Below are 14573 nucleotides of genomic sequence, written 5' to 3'. Positions count from 1 at the left end.
AAGTAGGGCCACCCTGTGGGAAGGCTCTCCATGCCCTGGAGGCCCGTTCATGGCAATATCGCCGGGCTATCCTCCTGAACCCCGACTCCACCAGCAGGATGTGCTGGTATCTCATGGCCCGGCGCTGGAATTCACAGACCTGGTCTGGAGTCATGTTAGCAGCTGTGAAGACAAATGCAGATATTCTACATTTGTAACTGCATTGTGTGAAATGGCACAAGAAGTCAATCAGACAATACATCTACTGTACTTGTAACAGCTCATATCACAATACAGATCATTGAATGTCCCTGAGGAAGTATATGGCAGGCCAGCCTACAAAGGTCACATCACCCACAGCACATCCATAACCTACAAGATGGGTAACAACTGGCTTTGACTTGCAATCTGAGTTCTGCCAGTTATCAGCTAAGAATCATGCTGCATATCCTCCGCCAAGACCTGGGCTAAAAATGTCAGTGCACGGAAAGCAAAACTAAAGCCATATGGTCTGCAAGTTGTAACTGGACTTGCCAGTATAGTACCAAGTGCCAAACCTGAGTGCGTATACTAGGTTGCAAGCAAATCGTCACTTATTCACATTTATGTGTAACATACTGGTAGCATCAGTACTAGGTACCCCATTCACAAACCCATGCCCGTGTTTGAGGGTGGGGGGTGGATAAACAACTATAAATTTCCAACAACATGTACACCGAGGAGTGTATAGAAAACTCCACACGTGTTTGGCTCTACACACACACCACAGGTAAGGTCTATCAACAAATAGGAGTCAGAAAACCCCAGACCAATCATAGGGCCACACATGTCAGGAAATGCAGAACTTGGTACACAACATATACTTCCAGTGAGGCCTGACTTACATCAGACACATAGTTGCAAGAACACCCATGATCATGAATTGCATGCATGCACACCTAAGCCATTGCACTCAAGTTCCACATACTTGTAGCACTACATGTGGAAGTACATGCTGCTAGGAGGTTCTCCCTACTGTTTCATAATTACGTAGGTAAATAGGGAAGCAGATGTCTATTGGAAAGCAATTTGCTGTACCAATCTTGGAGAATGTGGGTCTGACAGGCTGACTAAATCGGAGCTGACTTCCAGTGCGACTCTTGGTGATACAAGTGTCATCCACATGACTAACCCCTGTACTCACAGTGGGGCCTACAGGAATGGCCTACAATCCCTAGATAATACCATTGGATACTCATTGGCCAACTCAAAAGAGAAAAGCTTGCCCAACGCATCACACCTTGCTATGCGTTCAACTCACACGAGTCTATAACCAGCAAACACAGCACATAACAGACATATCAACACTTACTGGAGTGGTCCGGGTCCTCAAATGTCGCCACCTCTCCCACAGTGTAGGGTGCCGGTCCACCTGTAAGGTGTGGAAGGAAGAAAGGTGCTCAAAATCTGTGCACAGCGCAACAATTTCATAAACATATACAATGTGTAGGCTGAATAAGGAAATGGCAGCCATTCAGACATGATGGTACTGCATCTGATATATCACGGCCAACTTGTACATAGCATGGGTCTCCTGTGACTATTACACACATATCTGCACACATACATTGGCCCTAACTGTCATTTGGTTGCAAACATGCCCCGTAATTTGTGAGCAGAAAAAATTATGGAGTGTTATCGTCTCATCATGTGCATCCAAGAGAGACATTCAAAGCCTTGTTACTTGAGGACTGCATTACCAGTCAAACATGCCTTGTGGCCATGACACATTAATGACACATAGCTACAATGTACCGAGGGAGGGGCAGGGACTTTTGGAAGCCCCCCTGTTGTTACATTTGATTCAATTGATGTGGCCCAGCTATGCTGATTTGCACCAACCATGGAGATGTGAAGCCATGTGCATACACTTGGACTGCCATCCTTATTTGGAATGTGGCATAACTAACTGCAACAAACATTCTAAGATGTTAGCTGAGGGCACCTTACACCTTTTCACGATGTTTTCAAATCCAGATCTGACATGTATCCAAAAATATCAAGGAACACAATAATCCCAAACATTCATAGTACTTCTGTGAACGTTTTCCTTCCACACTCACCAGACTCACATGAGACATATGTCTGAGCCACTTTGCTATTATCAATTGACGTGAAGGCAACACTCATTTTCTGCATCATGTAGTGATTCTAAAGTCTGTCTAGCTATTGCGTCAACAAAGTTAGCCAAAATGTTGGTACATCTTTACTTCTCTATCAATAGGACCCTATATAGACATGATTGGCTCCTATTTTGTTTGCTTTTCTGACAAAAAGGCCGCACCAATTTACTTCATGGAAAAGTATCCTGTAAGTTTGCTGAGCACGTGCTACCTGACAGCTAGCAATTGTGATCCTTGCCATAGTGCATCAATTATCCCTTTATGTTTCCCCAGCATTACACACAGTCAGCAAGTTAGCTGGCAGACATAGTACTAATCCTCTTATGTCACTACAGAGCATTTAATTGTGCACATTTACATGATTTGTACTCACCAACAGTGCCACCAATCATGATTCCCATGTGGTCCAAGAGATCCTGCTCCCTGGTGATGAGGTCAGCCCACCGGTGCTTCAGCTGGTGGTCACTCCTCTGGCTGGCATACACAAGCTGCAGGTGATGCAGCACCTTTCCCCACCGGATTCTGCGCGCCTCTGTTGGATACCCCTGTATCACCCTGCCCCCTGCCTGGATCATGAGTGGCAAGAAATGGCACACAAGCCAGATGAACCCCCCCCCAACTCCTCTTCACCCATCCTGCCAAGACGTGGCCTACCAGACATACTGTAAATGTGAAAGGGAATAGGGGTAAAAGAAATAGAAAGGGGAAAAGGGGGAAAGTAGGGGTACAAATTCAGATGAAAAGTAAACTTAACCACTAAAAGAGCCCAACTATCCCCAAACTAACATAACCCACAACAGTCTCCCACAAACAACAAAAACACAAGATAAATGGACAAATGTAGACAAAACACAGTAGTACAGTATACAGCAACAATATTTATTTCACAAAAGGACTTTACAGATAGCACACAGGACAAAAAAGCACAAAATCTCAAGACAACACTCTCTACACAGCCACACAGTCTAGAAGGATCATAGACTGCAAAGTGAAAGTGAAAGTACACCCACTGTACATGATCTGTAAACAGGATATCCTATTACATCACTTCCTGTATGAAAAGTAGCACCTTTTTTGTGTTATGCGTCATTTTTTGTCTACCAAAACTGCATTTGGGTCATTTTTTTTGGCGCACAGAAGTGAAAATTAGCCCGAATCCACATAATAGTACATGGCCTGTACAAATATCTGGATGCTACCTAATTTTCACTCCTGTGCGTCCAAAAAAATGACGCAAATACAGTTTTGGTAGACAAAAAAATGACGCATAACGCTAGGTATGTCAAAATGTCAGTGCATTAACTGGTTTGGGGCAATTTTTCTTGTTTTTTTGTTATGTTACATTTGGGACACATCAGAGATAGGCTGATTGAAGACATCATGGTGTTGATGGTGTATGTTCACATGTGTGACATCAGACTGCAGCGGACCATGATCCGCTACTCCCTTCACAGTATTTTTACGGTTGACTGACACAATAGTTGGTCATAAGTGTGGCCTACATATATGTGTTGCAGAAATTGTGCATGTTTGGCATAAGGAGAGGATAGCAATGTGACGCACATATGTACAATACCTAAATGCCTTTGCTCAAAGTGTGTGCTTTGGCAAATAATGTATTTGTTGACCAAGTGTGTGTGTATCAGATTAAGCATAATTGTACATATGCTTGTATGAATGTGACGTCCATGTGTACAATCCTTAGATGCAAGTCATTGTGGAAATGAGAGAGGGCATGTGTTAGTCATACATGTGACAACACCCGTAAAGTGGACTTCCAAGATTTAGGGTCACGTAGACACCACATGTGACATAGCATGCACCAGATGGATGGCAGACGCTTGTTCAAGTCGATGGTCCACATTTTCTACATCCTATGTCCTAGAGTATTGGTAACAGCTTCCTAGGCACTAGTTGGTGAATCCCACAGTGAGTCATACACATGCATTGAGGAAGTGGGTACCATGTTGTTTGCACAGACAGACAAGGGTGAATTTCAAATGTATGATGACACCACAGTTGAGGCCATAGAAGTGAGCCCCAACTATCAAGTGGCTGTGGTTGACCAGCATACAAGATAGCACGTGTCCACATATTTCCAGTGATCAATTGCACATAGGTGTCTTGTTCATGTGTGTGGTCCAATGATGATGCTGTATATTGTTTGGGGTGTAATTTGTCACAGTTCGGTCCAGGACTCATCATGAGTCAGTGGCAGCTATTCCTGTATCTACTGAGTATCCTTGGTTGGTCAATGTGAGTAAAGTGGATGTGGACATGTGAACCTACATGGAGATGGTCCCACCCTGTCACTAAAGACGTGTAATGAGACAGTCAACAGGGCAACCTTGGTGTGCTGAGTGAGATAATGTCTCAGGTGTCATGTTCCGGCAGGTGTCATTACAACATTTGTACACAGGTTAGCCTCTGCAATTCCCACTGCATCTGGGAACATCATAGCCTCTGTGCTGATTATTCTCACAGCTATTCACCACACACGGCCCATCACTATGTTGTGAGCTCTGTGATTCTGTGTGTGAACTGTCATGGTCCTGACATTTGTGTATTTTTCATAGACATTATCAGAGGTTGCTGGTTGTGCTGAAAGGCCTGTACCCAATCCCTGCCTATGGCCCTGGGACACTGTCACACTTTGTCATTCATGCATAAATGCGACCCAGACAAGGGATGGGCCATGAATTTTGCTTTTCCAAGAGGATGTAACTCAAATGGTACAGTTAAACGGCAGAAAATGCTATACAATGTATTTGTGTATGCATTGAAGAAGCCCATGCCCAATACCCCCTGATGAATGAGAGGTTTGCTAACGCAAGTGTGGTACATATGTAGACACAGGGATACTTTAGTGTGACGCACAGACAGATGCCAGTCAGGCTGACAGGATCCAGCAATTTGACAAGTTACATAATCAGTGGTCTGACTCAGACTGTTTGGAGGACAAACTAGAGAGCTGACATGTCAACATGTGTATGTCCTGTGTTTTAAAGGTGTCAAATGAACCCAGTGGCTGTGTTACACGGCTTACTTAGTATCAATGCTTAACGGTGTAATTGACTAAATGGCAACTCCTATGCTGTTCCAGGCATCAGCAGGGGCAGTACTTTTTGAAATGGGTGGTGTGCATGGAGGTGATCACAGGTGTGGGCTGCATCTGTTTCTCACCAGTCCTGTAGGTGAGACTTGCATTCTAAGGGCCAACAGACATTTTCACACGGGAAGCAATTTACAGGTGCTAACTGGGCTTTGAAACTACAGGGAGTGCAGAATTATTAGGCAAATGAGTATTTTGACCACATCATCCTCTTTATGCATGTTGTCTTACTCCAAGCTGTATAGGCTCGAAAGCCTACTACCAATTAAGCATATTAGGTGATGTGCATCTCTGTAATGAGAAGGGGTGTGGTCTAATGACATCAACACCCTATATCAGGTGTGCATAATTATTAGGCAACTTCCTTTCCTTTGGCAAAATGGGTCAAAAGAAGGACTTGACAGGCTCAGAAAAGTCAAAAATAGTGAGATATCTTGCAGAGGGATGCAGCACTCTTAAAATTGCAAAGCTTCTGAAGCGTGATCATCGAACAATCAAGCGTTTCATTCAAAATAGTCAACAGGGTCGCAAGAAGCGTGTGGAAAAACCAAGGCGCAAAATAACTGCCCATGAACTGAGAAAAGTCAAGCGTGCAGCTGCCACGATGCCACTTGCCACCAGTTTGGCCATATTTCAGAGCTGCAACATCACTGGAGTGCCCAAAAGCACAAGGTGTGCAATACTCAGAGACATGGCCAAGGTAAGAAAGGCTGAAAGACGACCACCACTGAACAAGACACACAAGCTGAAACGTCAAGACTGGGCCAAGAAATATCTCAAGACTGATTTTTCTAAGGTTTTATGGACTGATGAAATGAGAGTGAGTCTTGATGGGCCAGATGGATGGGCCCGTGGCTGGATTGGTAAAGGGCAGAGAGCTCCAGTCCGACTCAGACGCCAGCAAGGTGGAGGTGGAGTACTGGTTTGGGCTGGTATCATCAAAGATGAGCTTGTGGGGCCTTTTCGGGTTGAGGAAGGTGTCAAGCTCAACTCCCAGTCCTACTGCCAGTTCCTGGAAGACACCTTCTTCAAGCAGTGGTACAGGAAGAAGTCTGCATCCTTCAAGAAAAACATGATTTTTATGCAGGACAATGCTCCATCACACATGTCCAAGTACTCCACAGCGTGGCTGGCAAGAAAGGGTATAAAAGAAGGAAATCTAATGACATGGCCTCCTTGTTCACCTGATCTGAACCCCATTGAGAACCTGTGGTCCATCATCAAATGTGAGATTTACAAGGAGGGAAAACAGTACACCTCTCTGAACAGTGTCTGGGAGGCTGTGGTTGCTGCTGCACGCAATGTTGATGGTGAACAGATCAAAACACTGACAGAATCCATGGATGGCAGGCTTTTGAGTGCCCTTGCAAAGAAAGGTGGCTATATTGGTCACTGATTTGTTTTTGTTTTGTTTTTGAATGTCAGAAATGTATATTTGTGAATGTTGAGATGTTATATTGGTTTCACTGGTAATAATAAATAATTGAAATGGGTATATATTTTTTTTTGTTAAGTTGCCTAATAATTATGCACAGTAATAGTCACCTGCACACACAGATATCCCCCTAACATAGCTAAAACTAAAAACAAACTAAAAACTACTTCCAAAAATATTCAGCTTTGATATTAATGAGTTTTTTGGGTTCATTGAGAACATGGTTGTTGTTCAATAATAAAATTAATCCTCAAAAATACAACTTGCCTAATAATTCTGCACTCCCTGTAGAAGACAGTGTATAAATTAACCTGACGTCCATGCAGTCAGATGTTCTATGACAATGGCATACCATAGGAAAGGGTGTAGCACACTGAATTGCTAATGTTGGTCTGTTGGTGTAGAGGAGGGAATATCAGGGTACACGTCTTAGTATTCCAGGGACCTCTTCCGACAGGTGGGTTGTGACCAGGTGCATGGGTGTGTCAGGAGTTAGGAAATGGGATGACATGTACATGGAATGTCATGTGCGCAATGCTGCTCATATGTATGGCACTTGCGCTGTCTATGTTCTGCTTCTATGGGACTCTGGTAATAGATAGTCCTTGCAAATATTAGATGCAGTTGGACTTACTGCTGTCAAGGGTCTGGTCAGGCATTCCTGTTACTGATGCAAAAGCACATCAACTGCCTCATGTATGAGGCTTGTTTTCCCCTTATTGAGTGATGGTGTCTTAGTTGTGTGCCATATGCTGCGTTGGACCTTGATTTCAACATGTATGTGTGAAATAGTTGTGGTCCTCTGCTATTGGCCTTCAAAGGAGAAATGTACATGATATATGTCATTAACTGTGTGTGTGTGTATGTGACCATTGTATGCTAGGCATCACATTAGCTCTGGGATGTTCAGTGTCCTACTCAGTATCTCAGAAATGCTCCATGAGGCAACACTCTTATTCTGATAAGTAGAGATGAAGGTGTGCAAAAATGAATAGCCAGACCATGATATGGTGATTATAATAGGTGTTTATTTAAATTAGTTAACTAAATTGGTGAAGGTGATTATAATCAAAAGAAATTGTTGACGATCTGTTGCCGCCTGCGTATACCAGCGGCCGTGTTCTGTAGTTCCCCCTCATGTTGCAGGCCAGCATCCTCCTCTTCTTCCTCTTCCTCCTCTTCAGGCATGTGTGGCTCTGGTTCTAGGAGGGGAATGTTCCTTTTGATGCAAATGTTGTGCAATATTGCACATGTTAGGATGATCCGACAGACCATCTCGGGGGAATATAGGAGGCTACCACCAGTGATGTCGAGGCACCGGAACCTTGACTTGAGGATGCCAAAGGTCCTCGCGACAATGCTGCGTGTCCTCCTATATGCGTCATTGTAGGCACGCTCTGCAGCAGTACTTGGGTTGCCAAATGGTGTCATAATCCATAGCTGGATGCCATACCCCTGATCAGCTGCAAGAGAAAATGATTGGGATCATGTTGATGTAGCTGGCCCTATTGAAATGACCTTTCATGGCAGTAGTTGTCTTGTGTTGTCTGTGACTCTTTTGTGTTCTAATGTAGCATCCTAGGCTTGTAGGATGTACCATCTGCATTGTGTTGTTTCCTTGGCTGAACGAGTGTTTGTCTGCAGTATGTTTTTGGATTTGCAGTACAGTGTGCCCTCCCTAGCATTGTGACTTGTGATACAGGTGTCCGTGTGTCTTCACTGGGGATGAGATGATGGTTCCATACACAGTTAAAATTGACAGTGTGGTTAACACGTTCATTTCAATGTACCCTGGCATCCCATACCTTTAGACTTATGCAATGGATTAATGTAAACATAATTGAGACGCTTACAATTTGCAGGGTGACATTTAGGCAACCACACTCATTGACGTCTTAACATTAGGCTGTACAGTAATTTCCGATGTGTGACAGGTTCAATGGTGACCTAAGACACATGGCTAGCAATGTCATGACCTCAGTGTGTTCCTGTTCACATGTTGCTGTTGTGGTGTATGTGTTGTGTGTCCTAGAGGGTTGCTGTGCAGTGTGTATATAAGTAGGTTTTTGTACTTACCAACAAGTATTCCTTTGCCATACCGTCCATCCTGGAAGTGTTGATTGATGGTGCAGTGACGGAAGGAAGATGAATGAGTCATGTACACTCCCAGGATATTTAGCCACGATGTTGGTGATCAATCCCTGGTGATTGACTATGGCCTGCACGTTGATGGAATGTGTGTGCTTCCTGTTGCGGTAGAGGTGTTCAGTTGCAGCAGGTGGCACAAGGCGTACATGTGTGCAGTCGATTGCACCAAGGACATGTGGGAAGCCACTGATGAGGTAGAACCCCTGTTTTGTTTCCTACTGCTTCTGCAGTGTGTTAGGGAAGAAGATGTGGCGGGGTGTCAGTCCAATGATGGCATCCAGTACTTTGGGCAAAAAGGCAGAGAATGATGGTTGTGATATTCCGGCAACCAGGACACCAGTTGTTTGAAAAGAGCCACTTGCCAGCATATGAAGTACGGCAAGCAGCTTGGTTTCTGTTGGGATGGTGCGGGTTGTCAGCAAAGTGGGGGCCAACTGCGGTTCAATGTTGCGCAGCAGCTGCTGAATGGCCTGCCAGTTCAACCGGTACCTCTGGATGATGTGGTGTTCCCTGAGGCCCTGAAGGGTGGTTCTGGGGTGGAATATCCTCTCCTGCCTTCTGCGCTGCCTTTGGGGTCCCTGCTGGTGTTGTAGCTGCTGTTGTTGCTGCTGGGCTCTGCATCTGCGTGCACGCTGGATTAGTATCACCTACATGGATCCCTGTTGCTGCTCTGCTGTTTGTTCTATGTGTTCTGATTAAATACAGGTGTGTTTGCCCCATTTTAATGCCTGCCATGACCCAGGCTGTGCGTCATTTTCCAGCTCCGCCTCCCGGCCGTGCGTCATTTTTGCCCAAAAGCATAAATAAGACGCACGGCTGTTTAAGCCATTTTTTGGATGGGAACGCCTACCTTGCATATCATTACCGCAAGGCGGGTTGCTGCATCCATAAAATGACACACACGGTGGAATTTTGTCGTCAGCGGGCTCGGGCGGCAAAGTTTAAATACGGGCAAAGTTTGCATATAAATATGCCCCTTTGTGTTAACCAAAGGACCTGAAATTTTGCAGGTAAGAAGTGTCTTGTGACTTTCTTCTATAGTAGACAGGTTTAAGCAGTAGATATTTTCTTCTAAAAACCAGGGTCCTTACAGTATCTTGCATGACTTTTGAATGCGAGGCATTTATTTTATTTTATTTAGTTAGAAAATGAATGAAACGTGAGATTGTCCAAAAGGTATCTTAATAATAGAGAACTATTGTTTAACCTGCAATATAAATTGATACTAGGTTTGTAATACCCATAATTTTAAATATTTCTGTAGTTCAGTTAGTTGCGCATCAAACGAAGATCAGTAGGTAGTGAATTCCAAAGGTTGGCAGCCTAGGACCCTGGCTAGAAGTTGAAGGGTAAATTACGATTCCTGAGCAAACACGTGCTTGCACAGGGATCCAAATTACGAGTTGTGTGATAATTACCAGAGCCACGGAGATTTCCCTGATAAATTGAGCCAGATCAAATGTGCTGAGATGTATTTGGGGGGATGGGGGGCGGAAATCTGTAAAAAAAGATAAAGCTTTCAGAATGCTGTGTGTTAATACCAACTCCGCTTGTTAGGCCTAATTTCAAACGGAACACCTTGTAATCTGCGACAATTAGCACACCTCTTGAGTTCCGATCCCCGTGTTATCGGATTTTAAAAGGTGCAGTAATAATCATCTTCCCAGCGGGGCACTCATAATGAGGGCCTAAGAGGAGAAGACACAATCACCTTGATGCACCTTCCTAACCTGAGGTTGCACCAAAAGATGAGTGCTAGTAGAACATAAGAAAGACACTGGGAATGTACCAACTAAAAAGCTCCTGTATAAGACAAGGGCTGTTATTATGCAGTACCTCAATGCAACTGCTATGGCTCATGCACATAAAGCGTTTGTAAATTAGCAGCCAGTGCAGCCTTCTGATATCTCCAGAAATGGAAACATTTAAAGAAATATGTGAAAAAGATGAGCACCCAGCGTTATGAAGTAGTTGGACGGAGTGATCTGTAAAGGAGGGAATCCCTAGATATAGGGAATTGGTATAATCACAGCACAAACACGCAATATCCTGAAGAATAGTACGCTAAGCAAGCTCAAGGCAGAAAGGATAGAATTTTATTCAGAACTTTCAGATGGAAGACGCATTAAACAGAGTCCTTAGCCACTTTAGGACTAAACAATTATTTGTCGTCAGAGTAGTCTCCCACTTTTTCTACTGTTTGAGAGGGGATCAGATATTGGCCTAGAGCATCAGACCATTAGGAGGACGACCAAACTGAAGGAGCGGGGACCACTGCACCACCTACGTCATTAAACTCTTGCTTAACTTCAGACAATTAAGACTCATTTAGTCAGCAACTGCAATGAATTCAGCAGTTTTTGGTGCACCAGATCAATGTTCCAATTTAGCTTCAAAATATACTAAGTGTCATCAGCAAAGACATTCAAAGGCATAATAATGGATCTGGTGAGCCTAACCAAAAGAGTGGCATATGGGTTGAACAGTATAGGGCTTAGCAAAGATTCCTGAGGAGCTCCACATGCACACTTAGTAGAATAGAAATTATAGGGTACATATTAACTAATCCGGGCTGATACAAAGAAGGAAATCCAGATCAGTATTCTTTCTGATTCCAGTTCTACGCAACCTCTCTATAAGTATAGTGTGGGATACATACTGGAGACATTAAAGAGGATAAGTGCTCCATGACTCCCTGATCCAAAATCAAACATTCTGGATGGCCACAACAGTAACTTCGGTGTCATGAGTTGGTCAAACTCTTACATGAAAATACTCTAGTACTGAGTAAACTGTGATACAATGGACATTTGGGAATTGACTTCTCTATTATCTTGGCATTGAATGGGAATAAAAAAGTAGATCTATGATTACATAAAGTGGCAATATTGGATGGTGGGTTCCTGAGGAAGGGAATCACACAGCTTTTTTCCAGTCATTCGGAACGAGAGCAGAGGAAGTGAACGAGCCAAGGTGCAAATTGGTCGTACTAGAGTGGGAGACATGAACCACCATTTGTAAAATATGAGCAGTCCAAATTTAATCACCTTTATTAGTAGTGTAGAACAACTAGTAGTTAACATGCTGAATAAAATGAGCAAATTCTCTCATCCCAGAGTCATGCAAAGTAGGTGGCCTTAAAGGACTACTGAATTTCAGAAAGTCATAAAAGGGATGAATTTAGTCGTTAGAAAAGATAGACAGATGGGCACAGGGAAGGAGAAGAAGAGGCTGTCTTTTGAGCACTCAATGGACAGAAAAATACTGACTTATTTAAAACATCTTCTGGGAAGCGATAGTAGATTGTGATGCAAGTTGAACTGCGGCTAGCATATGTTCTCTCTTTTTTAAATATTTTTTTACAGTTGTTATTAGTAACTTCAGGATACTTACGGTGGCAAGCTTACTCTTACAGATTGCAGACTCATTTAGATTTAAAAAATGAAGTGATGTACCAGGGGGATGAGGAGTTAACTGATTCCAAACCAACTTCTCCTAACATGTAAACCCTTACGCCCATATGTATACTTTTCTAGCGCTGCATTTGCGTAATTTCTTGTCGCAAAAGCGGCGAAAACTTACAAAATATCATTTAATTTTGTACGTTTTGGCTGCTTTTGGGTCAAAAAATGATGCAAATGCGGCGCTAGAAAAGTATAAATATGGGCTTTAGTGTTGTTCTGCGGATCACTGAATATTTTACAAGGTAGTTTTTTACTGTAAAAGGAAAGGTTAACATATTGACCCCAGAGCAATTTTGGTTCAGCATTGAAGCAGAAGGCTGGAATGACATTGTGTACTGTGTCACAGTACTTTAGTGAAAACTGAATAGACATATGGTCTGCCTAAGAGTCTGTAGAAATTGTTATATCTGAGATAGATTCATCTGAGAAAAAATATGGTCCAGAGAGTCCCTGGCAATATGTCGGGGCACAGTTACCTTTTGTCTATGACAAAAGACCTCTACTCGTACAGACCTCTACTCGTAGCAGCTTGATTAGACTCAGGTATTGAAATAAACTAGAGCAATCCATTTAAAGGTAGTGAGGGCAAAAAGATTAATGAGGTTGGCAAAATCAGTACGAAACTCAGAAGCCCTCACAAGAGGCGCAGTCTACAAGAATACCTTAGAATGATTAAGCATTCAGAGAAACGGAGAAAACTAGATACTCAACCCTCAGAGTTCCTTTAATTTCAGCCTTATAACCTCAAGGGTTTGATAGATGGACATCCAGATGGAAATATGTTCACTGACGAGAATACACCCGCCTCACAAGTTTTGGCCTCAAGCAAGGCATATGTGAGCGAAGAGGAGCTTCCCTTTGGCACGTGGCCTCCAAGTCTGCTGCGTGGCTGTACAGTTAAGAAGAATGTCGCTTGCAGATGCTCAAATAAGTCAAATTGACAATAACATTCCCCAGAAAATCATTAAAAAGGAATAGAGTAAACACCATGCTAAACACTCAGACAGCAGAATGTGGTGGCTGTTATTAAGCTGGAGAGTTTAAATAGCAAGGAAATTACCTGAACTATGCCAAGGCAAGATGGGCAGCATCTAGTCTAGCCAGCATACGACGGGTGCACAAACAGAAGATGACTGCTGCTAGAAAGAGGTCGGCGAAAGAGTACAATGTGAAAGTACCAGTGTTTTCATACAAAGGTTAAAACAGGTGGGCCACCCAATTAACACGAGCATCAGCATACCTAAACAGATAAAAACTGTTAAATAACCCTAAAAATGTCTGCTAATATTCAGGCAAAATGACAATAACATTCCAGCAAAACATACAAAATAATTCAGTTATGAGAGCTAAGAAGAGCAGCAGAACCCAAGCAAAAGATTTTGGTGGCCAAGCAATTGGATGGTTTAAGTAGAAAGAAAAGTCTCAAACCAGCCGGGAAACAGCTAAACTGGCGAGCACAAGTGAATCCCCTCATGTTTTCAATTGAGATACATGTATGTACATTTTTCAACATTTCACAGACTTTTGCTGACATTTTGGAAACGTTTTACCACACTTCTCCTGCACACATGTATGTTCTATATGACTATTCGTGGTCATTTGGAATAATATGCCTGGCATATGCCTGCCATGTACCCTAAGCATAGTGTTACCTTATAGCCTGCCATAGTAAACTACACGACATATTAAAGACCCGCTCCAAGATATAGGAGCAGGACTTTAAAGGCGAGTATATATTCCTGTGTTAAAAGGCCATCAGTACAGCCCATTGAAATATCTTAAGTAGATGGTGTAACCCTCTTAATATACACAAAGTAATCTTCACTTCCAGTGCACTATTTCTGTAACGTGAAGGACGAGGAGATCATGTCCGTAGACCAGATGATGGAGATCCCCATTTTTTCACAGACAGCTGGGCTTCTCCCATTGCGGCTGCAGCATCACTTATTCTTCAATTGCAGCTAATTAAGTTTTAATGCTATCATATTACATTACTAAGTGACAGTGACCTTAATGACCATAATGTCAAAAGTTCGATATGACATATTGCATGTTTGTATTTAGTCATATGGATGTTCTCTTTGAAAATATGGTTTTGGATTAATTCGTTTTGGCCAGGCACAGTTGAAAGGCACATGAGAAACCCAACATTTTTCAAGTCTGCCATCGTAAATGTTGCACATGTGCACATACTACTAAATGCTAATGGTATTGTCCCCATTCTGAAGAAAAGGGTGGATAGTTGTTGCATTTTGCAGGCCAACCCTACCTTA

Source organism: Pleurodeles waltl, chromosome 10, assembly GCF_031143425.1.
Source record: "Pleurodeles waltl isolate 20211129_DDA chromosome 10, aPleWal1.hap1.20221129, whole genome shotgun sequence".
In the NCBI taxonomy this organism is placed as follows: Eukaryota; Metazoa; Chordata; class Amphibia; order Caudata; family Salamandridae; genus Pleurodeles; species Pleurodeles waltl.
Note: the sequence above shows the minus strand (reverse complement) of the source record.